Raw genomic sequence first — 13,977 nt, 5'->3', positions numbered from 1 at the left:
ACATCCTTTCACATAAAAGCTTTGTGTAATCGATTACACTGATTTGGTAATCGATTACCAGTGATTGTTTCTGAGTAAATCAAAAGATGTAACTCTTCAAATGGTTTTTGACTTTTTCAAATTGGTTTTAAGTTTTTTTTAAAAGTCATAACTCTTCTAAATGGTTCTCTTGACCAGACATGAAGAGTCTATAAAAGCAAGACTTTGTTTTGCATTTAGAAAAGAATCTTTCTATCAATCCAATCAATCTATTACAATACTTTACAAGCCTTGAATCTCTTTGAACTTCTTCTTCTTCTTTGTGCCAAAAGCTTTCCAAAGTATTCTGGTTTTCTAAACCTTGAAAACTTGTGCTATTCATTCTTTTCATCTCTTCTCCCTTTGCCAAAAAGAATTCGCCAAGGACTAACCGTCTGAATTCTTTTTGTGTCTCTCTTCTCCCTTTTCCAAATGAACAAAGGACTAACCGCCTGAATTCTTTTGTGTCTCCCTTCTCCCTTGTCAAAGAATTCAAAATGACACAGTTTGAGAATTCTTTTGATTCTTCACTTTCCCTTATACAAAAGTTTTCAAAGGACTAACTGCCTGAGAATTCTTTTGTATCCTTATTCACAAAGTATCAAAGGTTTAACCACCTGAGATCTTTGTCTTAACACATTGGAGGGTACATCCTTGGTGGTACAAGTAGATGGTACATCTACTTGGGTTGTTGACTGAGAACAAGAGAGGGTACATCTCTTGTGGATCAGTTCTAGTGGAGGGTACATCCACTAGGTTCAAAGAGAACAAGGGAGGGTACATCCCTTGTGGATCTTTGCTTGTAAAAGGATTTTTACAAGGTTGAAAGAAATCTCAAGGACCGCAGGTCGCTTGGGGACTGGATGTAGGCACGGGTTGTTGCTGAACCAGTATAAAAACTCTTGTGTGTTTGTCTTCTTCTTCCCTACTCTTTTACTTTTCGCTGTGCATTTTAATTTCCGCTTTTACTTTTGGTTAAATTTCTCTTCTACTCCTTATTCTCTTAACAACATAGTTAAAGCCTTAGAAGAATAAATTTTTAATTAGTAAAGGTTTAGGAATAATTAATTCAACCCCCCCTTCTTAATTATTCTGAGGCCACTCGATCCAACAGTTGTTGGACAAGTGGTCTCCGAAATTTTAAGAAGGGGGGGTTGAATTAAGATTTCATTGACTATTCCTAATTGAAAATTTTCCCTTACTTAGATATTCCCTAGATTCAATTATTTCTTTAATTGTAAGTTACTCGAATAACAAATAAGGAGAAGTAACCTTAAAGAAATATAAACACAACAGAAAGTAAAAGAGATTAAGGAAAGAGAGAATGCAAAATTGGATTTATACTGGTTCGGCCACAACCCGTGCTTACGTCCAGTCCTCAAGCAAATTCCACTTGAGCGTTTCCACTAACCTTGTAATATCCCTTTACAAGCAATGAACAACAAAAAACTTCCCTCCTTTGTGTTCAGTGTTTAGACCAAGAGACAATCCCACCTCTTGCAATGAATCCTAAAGGACCTTCCTCCTTTGTGTTCAGTGATTACACCAAGAGACAATCCCACCTCTTGCAATGAACCCCAAAGGACGTTACTCCTTTGTGTCCAGTGATTACACCAAGAAGCAAATTCCATTTCTTGCAATGAACCCCAAAGGACGTTACTCCTATGTGTCCAGTGATTCAACCAAGTAGACCGTCTCTTGAAAACTTTTACAACCAAGAGTCGGTCTCTTGAAAAGCTTTTTGTAAGAATGGAGGAGAGGAAGAAAATAGAATAACACAAGTTTTTGCCCAATTAATTTTTCTTGACAAAGCAAATGTTGAACAAAAACTCGTTGAAAGATGTTGAGAAATTGGTTCTTTGAAATTCGTGCCATGATCACATATTTATAGCCATTTGATAGCTTTTGAAGAAATCATGTTAAAAGTTGTGACTTTTGGCAATTTCTTCAAAACCAATCACTTTAAAAATTGTGACTCTTGACAATTTCTTCAAAACCAGTCACTGGTAATCGATTATCATAATGGTGTAATCGATTACACAATTTATTTTATCAAAATTTGTAACTCTTCATGTTGAGGTTTGAAATCCAACGTTCAAAAACCATTGGTAATCGATTACAAATATTGTGTAATCAATTACACTATTTTGAAAATATTTTTGAACTTTACAAGACAATGGTAATCGATTACATGCCCATGGTAATCGATTACTACTTTGTAAATCAGTTATAACATGTTTTGGGCTTCTGGTAATCGATTAATACCTTATGGTAATCGATTACCAGAGAGTAAAAACTATGGTAAAAGATATTTCTTGAAAATTCTCTTGGACAATTTTGTATTGTTCAATCTTTTTTTTGAAAAATTCTTTTTAACTTACCTTGATGTTTTTCTTGAGGTTTTGGATATCTTGAGTCTTCTCTTGATTCTTCACTTGAATCTTCTTGATTCTTTAATCTTGTTTGAATGGATCTTTAATAATCTTTGGCATCATCAAAATACTCTTGGAAGCTTTGCTTCTACAGAGGCTCCTCCGGTGCAACCGCATTTATCTGGTGCCTACTTGATGGTGGCCCGAGTTATGTTGAGGGATGGGTATGAGCCTGGATTGGGTTTAGGCTGGAATGGTAATGACACGACAAGCTTGATGAGGTTCGTTGAAAACCATGGAAGGTTCGATCTGGGTTATGAGCCTACACATGCCGACAAGAGAAGGATCACCTTAGAAAGGAAAGAAAGAAGCCTAGCCCATTTACAAGGGTGGGGACCACAGATGGAAAGAGTCCCTATCTACCACATTAGCAAAAGCTTTGTCAGCGAGGGATGGATGCATGAGAATCAGGTTGTTGTGCTAGACAAAGAAACCAACCAAGAGCAGCCAAGTTGGGTGCAGCCATGCTCCCCGGGTTTCGATTTGAAGAATTGGCGGATCGTGGAGCGACCCGAGATTTTGGTGTCAAATCCAATGTAATCCATTAGTTTGAACCCTATTGTTGGGCCTAGGCTTTATGGTCTACTTCTTTTGTTGGGCATATCTCTTTCTTTAATGTTCCCGCAATTATAAATATACAACCTTTTGTTGTTTGATACGTTCCCACTCGCACTTTCGTCCATTTTCATTTTTTTGCATATTTATTTTCGTTGCGATTAAATGATTTGACATAGATCCAACGATGAGTCCTGTGGAAGTAGTGATACCGAGGACCCGAATGTTGACTTTGAGAAACTAGTAAATCAATCCAAGGAGGAAGAAAATGAGGATTGGGGACTTCCCCCGGATTTGAGAAGAATGTTGGAGCAAGAAGAAAAGGAGGTGAAGTTGCACCAAGAAGAGACATAGGTTGTGAACTTAGGCATTGGCGGAGAGAAAAAATAGGTCAAGGTCGACACTTGTATGTCCATGAAGGTCCGAGATGAGTTGGTGACTTTGTTACGAGACTACCAAGACATCTTCAATTGGTCTTACCAAGATATGCTTAATTTGAGTTCATAAATCATGCAACACAAGCTACCTCTGAATCCCGAGTGCTCCCCGGTAAAGCAAAAATTGAGAAGAATGAAACCTGAGATGTCCCTAAAGATAAAGGAAGAGGTGAAGAAGCAATTTGATGTCGGTTTCTTGGCCATTACTCGGTACGCATAATGGGTTTCCAATATCGTGCTAGTCCCTAAAAAAGATGGGAAGGTGCGAATGTGCATGGACTATTGGGATCTAAACTGAGCCAGTCCAAAGGATAACTTTCCTTTACCGCACATCGATGTTCTCATAGACAACACAACCAATTTTGCCCTGTTCTCTTTTATGGATGGTTTTTTGGGTTACAATTAGATAAAAATGGCACCAGAGGATATGGAAAAGACGACCTTCATCACTCTATGGGGAACCTTCTGCAGCAAGGTGATGTCATTTGGGCTGAAGAATGTTGGGGCAACATACCAGCGGGCCATGGTGGCGTTATTCCACGACATGATGCATAAAGAGATCGAGGTTTACGTGGATGACATGATCGCCAAATCAAGGACAGAGGAGGAACACCTAGTCAATTTGCGGAAGTTGTTCGGGCGACTGCGTAAATACAGGTTAAGGCTGAATCCTGCAAAGTGTAAGTTCGGGGTAAAATTGGAAAAATTGCTCGGCTTTGTCGTTAGCCAGAAAGGAATAGAGGTGGATTTAGACAAGGTAAAAACATGTCTCGAAATGCCCGAGCCACGTCTGAGAAGCAGGTCCGAGGTTTCTTGGGAAGGTTAAACTACATAGCGAAATTCATATCACTGTTAACCACCACTTGCAAGCCTCTTTTCAAATTATTACATAAAAATTAGTTTGTCCAATGGGACGATGATTTTCAAGTGGAATTTGAAAGGATTAAATGGTGTTTGATGAATCCTCATGTGCTTGTGCCACCAATGCCTGAAAGACCTCTTATCCTATACATGACAGTATTAGATGAGTCAATGGGGTGTGTGCTGTGATAGCACGTTGAATCCAAAAAAAGGGAACGAGCCATCTATTACTTGAGCAAGAAGTTCACAACGTGCATGATGAACTACTCTTTGCTAGAGAGGATGTGTTGTGCCTTGGTGTGGGTAGCTCACCGTTTGAGGCAGTATATGCTGAGTTACACTACTTGGTTGGTGTCCAAAATAGATCCCGTCAAGTACATCTTCGAAAAGCTCACTCTCACTGGAAGGATAGCTTGGTGGCAGGTTCTATTGTCAGAATTCAATATTGTCTACGTCACTTAGAAGACAATAAAGGGAAGCACCTTGGCGGATTATCTAGCTCAACAACCCATCAATGATTATCAGCCTATGCATCCAAAATTCGCTGATGAGGATATCATGACCTTGTTTGAGGAGGAGGTCAAAGATGAGGACAAAGATAAGTGGATTGTGTGGTTTGATGGTGCGTATAATACACTAGGCCATGGGATTGGGGCAGCATTGGTTTCCTCGAATAAACAATATATACTTTTCACTGCTAGGTTGTGTTTCGACTGCACAAACAACATAGCGGAGTACGAGGCATGTGCCCTTGGGATCTGAGCAGCGATCGACTTTAGGGTCAAGTTACTCAAGGTATACGGGGACTCCGCATTGGTGATTCATCAGTTGAAAGGTGAATGAGAGACCAGGGACCACAAATTGGTGCATTACCAGGCTTACATTAGGAAATTGATGGAACTCTTTGATGACATATCATTTCATCACATTCCTAGAGAGGAAAACCAGATGGCCGACGCCCTTGCCACTTTATCGTCCATGTTCAAGGGAAGCCCTTGCCACTTTGTCATCCATGTTCAACAACAATGGGTATTTTATGCACCTCAGAGAAAATGAAACCATCCCAAATTTGCAAATTATTATAAAAGACTCGAACTAATTCAAGATAGAACGACAATTTTAGAGACATAAACTCAATTGACTCAGAATTTTGAAAAACTTGATAACAACCAAAGGTTTCCCCATCAAAGAATTCTATGTCTAGATATTTAGGATCGAGAATGACACGATTTGAGAATAGGGAATAGTACCTTTGACATTGTTCATCTGAAGAAAATAGAGTCAATGACCGTGGAGAAGAAAAAGAAGGATTAGGTGGTGTTGGTGGGTCACCGGATGTGTCGTGGCGACGTTGTCCTGCAGCAGTGGTTGTGGAGGATGAGTCCTTTCTCTTCTTTGATGGTTCTGCCTTGTATTTGGCTTTGGATATTTTAGCACTTGGTTCCTTTGTGCTTGCTTTAGATACTTAGCACTTGGTTATTTCGTGTTTGCTTTGGATATTTTGCACTTGGTTATTTTATGTTGCTATGGATGATTAGCTTTTTGTTATTTTGTGATGATTGCTTTGGATTTTGTGGCTTCTTTATTTTGTCCGATATTTTTGACCTTTTGATGTTGCCAAAGGGGGAGAGAAACTCAAGAAACGGGTAGACTATCAAAGAAGAGAAAGGGCTCATCCTCCACAACTATTGTTTTTTTCTACGAAACCCTCAATGCACAAAAAATTATTGATTTTTTATATTGGAAAATATTACTTCAGTTTTAAATTGAAACTTTATAAGATTGAAGGCAGTAAGGTTCAATCTTCAAACCAAAGTCACTGTAGCTCTAGTACCATGCTGGAAAATAAACCTATCCTAAAATTGTTAGCTGGAAAGGAAAATAGTTGTTTAACTTTTAACCAAGATGTTGATGCCTTATCATTAGTTATATAACCAAATTCTTCTCATTCATATATTAGAACCATGTAGTGATTTTCTTAAAAAATATGGAGCCCTCCCCAATTACCAACTAAAGAAACTAACATGAAAAGAAAACTTTTGGCAATTTTACCGTCATGTCTCCTTGTTTTTGTATTTGGTAATGACTATTTTTTTTTTTGTAGACCTTCTGAATTTGATTATTCTAGTGTGTTATATTTCTTAGGAAGGCTTAACTAGCATACACTTGTTTAATTTAGGAATGTTAGCCTGCTATACCTTTTGTGTATTTTAAGGAAACAAAAATTATAGCTTCTGTATGTCTTTTCATGTAAATAAATGTTTGCCCCTTTTTGACTGTGATTAAGTTATGGGTTTCTTGTATGTGGTTTCATGTTATTTTATTGAGACGACCACATATTCATTTACTTCTAATGTAGCACCTGTTGCCCTTAGTGTGCATCACTTTTTGCTTTTTTGACGAGCCTTCGTAGCTGAAATTTGCTCTCAATGAATGGTTCAGGATCTTCCTAATTATGCTTGTAACATCTCATTTTTTGTAAACTAATTTAATAATGATTATTATTTGTAAATAAATATATTTTTAGAAAAATAATAAGTTTTTTCTATAATAAAAAATAAGAAGAAATAACTTTATTAATTAAAATAATGGTTTGAAGAAAAAAATATTTGATTTATTCATTTGATAGAAAATAAAATAAAGTTCCTTTTTATAAAATAGTAAAAATAAATAAATAGAGTAAATAATAAGTTGTAAGTACCCTAGCTATAAATAGAGACATGTTAGGTCAGTTTTCATACTGACGATGCTTCCTCTTTCTTTCAATTTCGTTTTCCCTTCTCCTCCTCTCAAATCAAAACCCTCTCTTTTCCCGTATACCACCAAACCTATCTTAGAAAAACGACAATCTCGCACTTGGGGTTAGAATGAATATGTGTAGGAATCCTTAGAGGATTAAATTGGGGTTTATTTTGAGATGTTTATTGAATTATAATTTTTCCTTTAAGATTATAAATACAATATTGTTATGTTTTACGTATCAATTGATGTTCTTATGAGAATTGATTGATAAATTTGAGTGTTCTTGATGTTTTTATGTTTTGACCTATGATTTTGATATAATTGTGTGAAATTATTTGAGGGGTTTTACTCCCCATGTTGTGATAAACCTTTTTTATGAATTGTTATATTGAGATTATGAAATTGTGATTCAAATCGTGAGTATGTGATAAATTGAACCTGTGATTAAAGGTAAAATACATGTGTATTGAGTTGTGAGCTATGAACTGTGCAATCACACAATTGTAAGACCTTTTAAGGGAGACGAGTATTGTGATAGGATCCACTGTGGGAACCCGACGAGTTAAAATGATTTTGAAAACAATTGAGTAGTTGTGTGTATTGCATAGTTCATAGGTAAAGTGTATATGATTCATGAGGTATGATAACGTGTTAAATTGAGATTATACCATTGTGATTGAGATCGAGTGTATGTGATAAATTGAGTATGTATGTGATTGAGATGTTGTGTGCATTTAGTTATTAACTATGAATTGTACAATCGCACGACTATAAGACCCTTTAAGGGCAACGAGTTAATGCTAAGACCCTTTAGGGGCGATGAGTTAATGCTAAAACCCTTTAAGGGCAACGAGTTAATGCTACGACCCTTAAAGGGCGACGAGTTAAAACTATTTTGAGAACAATTGAGGAGTTGTGTGTTTTGTACAATTCATAGATAGAGTCTGTATGCAAAAATGTTTTTTAGGTTGGACCTGAATCAGGAGGGAGAGGCCCTAACTGACTCTTCGGAGTATAGGCCTTGGGGGTAAATACACCCGATTTGAGTGCTCCTTTAAGTCTATGTTGATCCCATATGGTTGGAGCATTCTCGCAAAATAGCATGACCTTGACTGGTCTCCCTATGATTTTACCTAGTGAGAGTGATCTGACTTGCTAGTGTATGTTTTGTCTTGTCATGTACTCCTAGGCGCTCGACGAGGTTTTTCACTGACATGGTACCACATTGCATATAAGATTGAGTCTTAGTGTAGATGTTGCATAACGCTTGTGTATTGATCGATGTTGATTGACTTGGTGATTTTGTGTTTTGACCCTTGAGTACGTGAATGTTGTGAAAATGAATGAGATGTGATGTTGGGCGACAAAATGGTGAAACGACGTGAACTATATTTAAGTAAGTTTTATTTTGTTTATATGATATTTATACCTACATGCTATCTTGTTTCTCTCCATTAGTTAAGAATGTGATAACTCATTCCCTGTGTGTTGTTTGTGTTTGGATCCTGTGATGATCTTGAACTTTGTGTTCGAGGGAGCAAATGACTAGGTGAATTGTTTTAAGGAACCTTGTGTTGAAGGACGTCAGGACACAATGCTCTGATAGGATGTGATATTGGGGTATAGGTTTCTATATTAATTGTATGAAGTCTTAGGCGGTTTTGTTTGAGCCGAGATGACTTTATTATTTATTTGGACAAGTTTGAATATGATGTAAAAGAAAGTGAATGTGAGTCTTTTACCCTGTTGAAAAGATTTTATTTAAATGTGTTTTAAAAACTTTTAATTAATTATGATTTCTTTTCCTTTTATTAGTACATATATGTATGGGGTAGAGGGTGTCACAATGCTCAGCATATTGTGCCCATTTTCTCTCTGCCACAAGAATGGCTTTGGTGTGAGTCATGGTGTGGTAATGCTACAAAATCAAAGGCGAAAACAATTTATCTATGAAACAATCCCATGACAAAAGAACCCAAACTTCAGGTGAAAAGTCTCAGTACTTGTAAACTCACATCATATTACCGCTGGCATGTTTTGCAGCTACTTGACTTCACACATATTTTTAACTTGCCTCCACTTTGATCTTTCGGGTGCAAGACGAATAGTATCCGAGTGGCCAGACCTTGATTTGGAGGCGAGTAAATTCACTGCATGAATCTTAGGTGATGATCTAGAACCTTTGTAACCCCCTAACCAATCAAAGGATTTGAGTAGTGATGAAGCATTGAAAGAGGACTTGGAATCCAAGGCAGAGTTGTGAACATGATAGACAGATGTTTTGTGCAAGCCAAAGTTGTTCCTGAAAAAAAATGCGTTCCTTGGTGCACTTTGGCACCATATAGCATCATGATATCTTTCTGATCAAGGACTGTCTGGCTGATATATTTGCATTCCCACCAAACACAATTAACAACAGTGGAGTGCAATGAAGATTTGCTTTCTCTGTTGTTCAGTTCAAGGATCATAAAGAAAATTTTGATTAGATAGAAATGTTAGTGAATTTTAATCTTGACGTAAATGCAATTAACACCGACATGGTTGGCTATCCATGCCACCTAATCTCATTAAGCCTATATACGAGTAACCAATGCCTCCAACCCCCTGCCCCATTCCCTTTGTTTTATGTTCTTTTCAAGAATAAATCTTTTCTATACAGTAGGGAAAAGCTGGGTTTTAGCAATGACAAATATAAGACTATTATAATGTAACATTATTCTCTTTATTTGTTGTTTATTAATCTCTCTCTAACTCTCTTGCAATGGGTGCATTGCAACAACATCCACCTATCGCCCCTATTTTTCCGCTTTATAAATTATTGTAATTGTCCTTATAATAAATTTCGAGAACTAAATCTTGTCTGAATGATTTATTGTATGTTTGGATTAACTTCATGATGAGAAATAATTAATTATTTTTTTATGGTGAAGATAAAGTAACAAAGTTACTTCTACTTTTTCATGGTATCACCATGATTTTGTAGTGGTAGAATTATTTCTTGCCTGTTATCCAAACATACTATTAGATTAAGTATTAAGATTGAAGTGAAATTATTTATTCATATTTAAAAAAAAATATTTTTCACTTTTGTAAAACCTTGAGAGGAGATAATTTGGTGTTTTGTTTTGAATCAGTCATTCACTTATAAAGATTGCTATGTTAGTTGTTGAATTGCAAAAGATCTACGTTTTTGGTTCAGGTTTCATGATTTTTTCCAGATGGCAAAAAGAGATTGTCGTTCACTTGAATTCAGTGACGTCAAACTATACGTAGATGAAGTATTAAAATCCATGTTATCCTGGACAATGTCTTGAGTTAGTGTTGTAATGCGAACCAAATGAACAACAACATTTAACCAAATTACAAAGGATTTTCTTTGGCAGTTGCATATTTCATCATGAATGAGGGTTATTGCAAAATGTTTTACTAAATACTATCGGTATTATAGACATTAGTCTTGAGGGAAGATGATAACAAAAGCATAATATTACTAGTATTAATTATTACTCCCACTGGTTCTTGTGGTTGTTGTTATAAGACACTTTGGACACAAATCATGCAAACTAATAAAAGAGTTAATGTAGTTAATTTTATTTTTATTTTTTTAAAAATGTTATTAGTGTACCAATTTTATCTTTATTAACGGGTTAAGATATGTTTTTTCTTAAAAATCTAAAGTTAATTTTTAGTTCCTTGTAAAAAAATTTATCCTCACAAATTTAAGATGTATGACTTTTTGACCTAAAGTTAGGTTTGGATAAGTCCAAATCTATTGATATTTGTTTGCCCATAGAAAACTTGACACGTGTAATATTGCTTCTCCAACGACCAAGATTCACAATACTCCCAAGCAACGATGCTCGTGTGTTTCTGATTTCTACTATTCACGTCACAACAAGTAGCTGGAGGGAGGGGTATGGATGATATAAGGGTGATGCTAGGTGCACCGGCATTATTGCTTGTGCACCCAACAATTTTTTATAATTCCGTAAATGCCCCTACACCTTCTTCTTCGTTTTTAAGTTTATGTTTAAGCCTTTTTTCATTTATGGTTCGCTTGGTTCTTTCTTCTTTACTTTCTCCTTTTGGTGTTGGTTTTTCATTGTTGAGAGAGGTGCCGCTTTGGTGGAGGTGAAAGTGTTACGGGTCGATGGTGATTGTTGCGGTGGTTGATTCGTCGTCCGAGGTACACCTAGTATGCGTTGTTGCTGGGTGAATGAGTTGATCCGTATAAACCATACGGATCCACTTGGTCCGTATGTTTTACAGATTTTGAATTTTGTAAAAATTGTTTAAAGTTTATTTTTTTAATTATTAATATGTTTGTATGTAAATTTGTAAAAAGAAGTTATTTGTTTATATGTGTATTTGAAATAATTCGTATGTAAATTGATATAGCGTTTTTGGTTTTTAATATATATGATTATGAATTGTAGTGTTTATAAAATGGTGTGCAATAAAAGATTATGTAGAGTTTTGTATGATATTATATGTATAGTGCGGTTAGGTGTTGTATGTTTGTCATTTGGAAATTTTTGATTTGTTGTTAAGATGGACGAATATCAATGGATGTATGACAGTATAATGTCTGAAGAAGTTGATATGGATGATCAAAATGAACAAGAATGTGGTGTGAATGAGAAACATGTTGATTGTTCGGATGCATTAAATACTTCTCAGGTAATAATGTTCATTATTGTTATTAAATTGATAAAATGAATGTTCCTTTGAAGACTAAAATTTTCTGGTTTGCGTTGTAGGTGTTTGCTACCTGAGATGATGTTTTGCAGTGAGCTCGATCAATTGCTCATGAAAACGGATTTGTTGCGGTGATTATGAGGTCTGCACAAACACTGGTATTAGAGGAAGGACTTCATTTGTGTTAATTGGTTGTGAAAGGAGTGGTCAGTATAGGTCTAGGAAGAAAGATTTTGTTAGAAGAGATATTGGGAGTAGGAAATGTGGGTGTCCCTTCAAGCTTCGTGGGAAACCAGTGGTTGGAGGGCAAGGTTGGATGGTGAAGTTGATGTATGGGAGTCATAATCATGAATTGGCCAAGTCATTAGTTGGACATCCATACGTTGGGCGATTCACTAAGGATGAAAAGATAATTATTGCTGATATGACAAAGTCAATGGTCAAACCAAGAAACATTCTGCTAATGTTGAAGGAGCACAATGTCAATAGTTGTACAACAATCAAACAAATATATAATGCAAGAAGTGCATACCATTCTTCCATTAGAGGAAGTGATACTAAAATGCAACATCTAATGAAGCTTCTTGAATAGGATTAATATATTCATTGGCATAGATTAAAGGATGAAGATGTGGTACGTGATATCTTTTGTTGTCACCCTGATGCGGTGAAGTTATGCAATGCATGTAATTTGGTGTTTTTGATAGATAGTACCTACAAAACAAACATGTACAGACTCCTACTACTTGACTTTGTTGGTGTGACACCAACGGGGATGACATTCTCTGCTGGTTTTGCATATCTGGAGGGTGAACATGTTAATAATGTGGTATGGGCTTTAGAATGGTTTCAAGGTTTATTTCTATGAGGTGATGCCCTCCCTGGAGTTATTGTGATTGACAGAGACCTAGCATTGATGAATGTAGTGAAAACTGTATTCCCTGAATGTACAAACTTATTATGCAGGTTTCACATCAACAAGAATGTCAATGCAAAATGTAAATCCATAATTGGTCAAAAAAATATTTGGGAGTATGTCATGGATGCCTGAGGAAGTTTAGGTGATTGTCCTTCGAAACATCAGTTCGATGATTGCCTTAAGAAGTTTGAAATTGTTTGTTTACCTTGGCCAATGTTTGTTGACTATGTTAACGAAACATGGATAATTCCCACAAGGAAAAATTTGTTACACTTGGACGAATAAGGTGATACACTTAGGAAACACAACAACAAATAAGTATGAAAATGTTCAAGTTTTTGTAATAGGGTTGATGAATTGATGGATTTTAATTATTGTATTTGTTTATTGTTTTTTACGTATTTCAAATGTAGGGTTGAATCTACTCATTGAACTTTAAAAAGAGTATTACAGAATAGTCTTGGAGACTTATGTAGTGTTTGGGATGCCATGAACAACATGATCACGCTGCAACACACTGGAATTGAAGCATCCTTTGAAACAAGTACACGTGTGGTTAGACATGTTTTTAAAGTTACCTTATACAAGAGGCTTCTTGACATGGTTTCAAGGTATGCTTTAAATCAGATTGTTGTTGAGTTTGAGCGTGTACATTATGCTGGCAAGAGTCCTTCTTGTTATGGTTGTGTCATGAGAACTACACATGGTCTTCCTTGTGCATGTGAGTTATCTAAATATGTTCTTGGTAGCATCCTACTAGATTCAATCCATATGTTTTGGAGGAGACTGGGTTTTTCAGACTGATGTGCCATCATTTTCTTCTATTTTCTAAACCCTTTTTGCACCATTTTAATTTTTGATTGGTCTTAATTGTCAATTAATTAGGCAGTTTTATTATTTGGGCTCATTTAGCTAATTTGATGTTTTTAATCTAATTTTAGGAATTAATGAAACATTGGGCTTAATCCGGATTTTGGTTGTGGACTTGAAGAGGGTAAATAAAGCAGCGCTTACCTTAGTTAATTTTTAATTAGGAAATTTCGCAATTTTATTTTATGTTGTTCAGTGTTTATTTCATTTTGGGCCAGAGTATTGTAATAGGGCCCAGTGACTTTGAGTGGCTCTTTTTAAATAGCTGCCTTGGGATTCGTGCAGGGCATTCTATTCTGCTAGGCTATTTTCATTATTCAGAGCTTTGGTTTTAGGTTTTCACGTTTTTCTGTTCCCTTGTTACAGTTTTCGTTCTTAATGCAAATTTCCGTTTTCTGCTTCTAATTACGAGTTCATTCTTGCTTCTTCTTCTATGTTCATTTAC

The sequence above is a fragment of the Glycine soja genome, chromosome 12, assembly GCF_004193775.1.
Source record: "Glycine soja cultivar W05 chromosome 12, ASM419377v2, whole genome shotgun sequence".
Classification (NCBI taxonomy): domain Eukaryota; kingdom Viridiplantae; phylum Streptophyta; class Magnoliopsida; order Fabales; family Fabaceae; genus Glycine; species Glycine soja.
The sequence above is the reverse complement of the archived record's forward strand: the minus strand, read 5'-3'. Positions refer to the sequence as shown.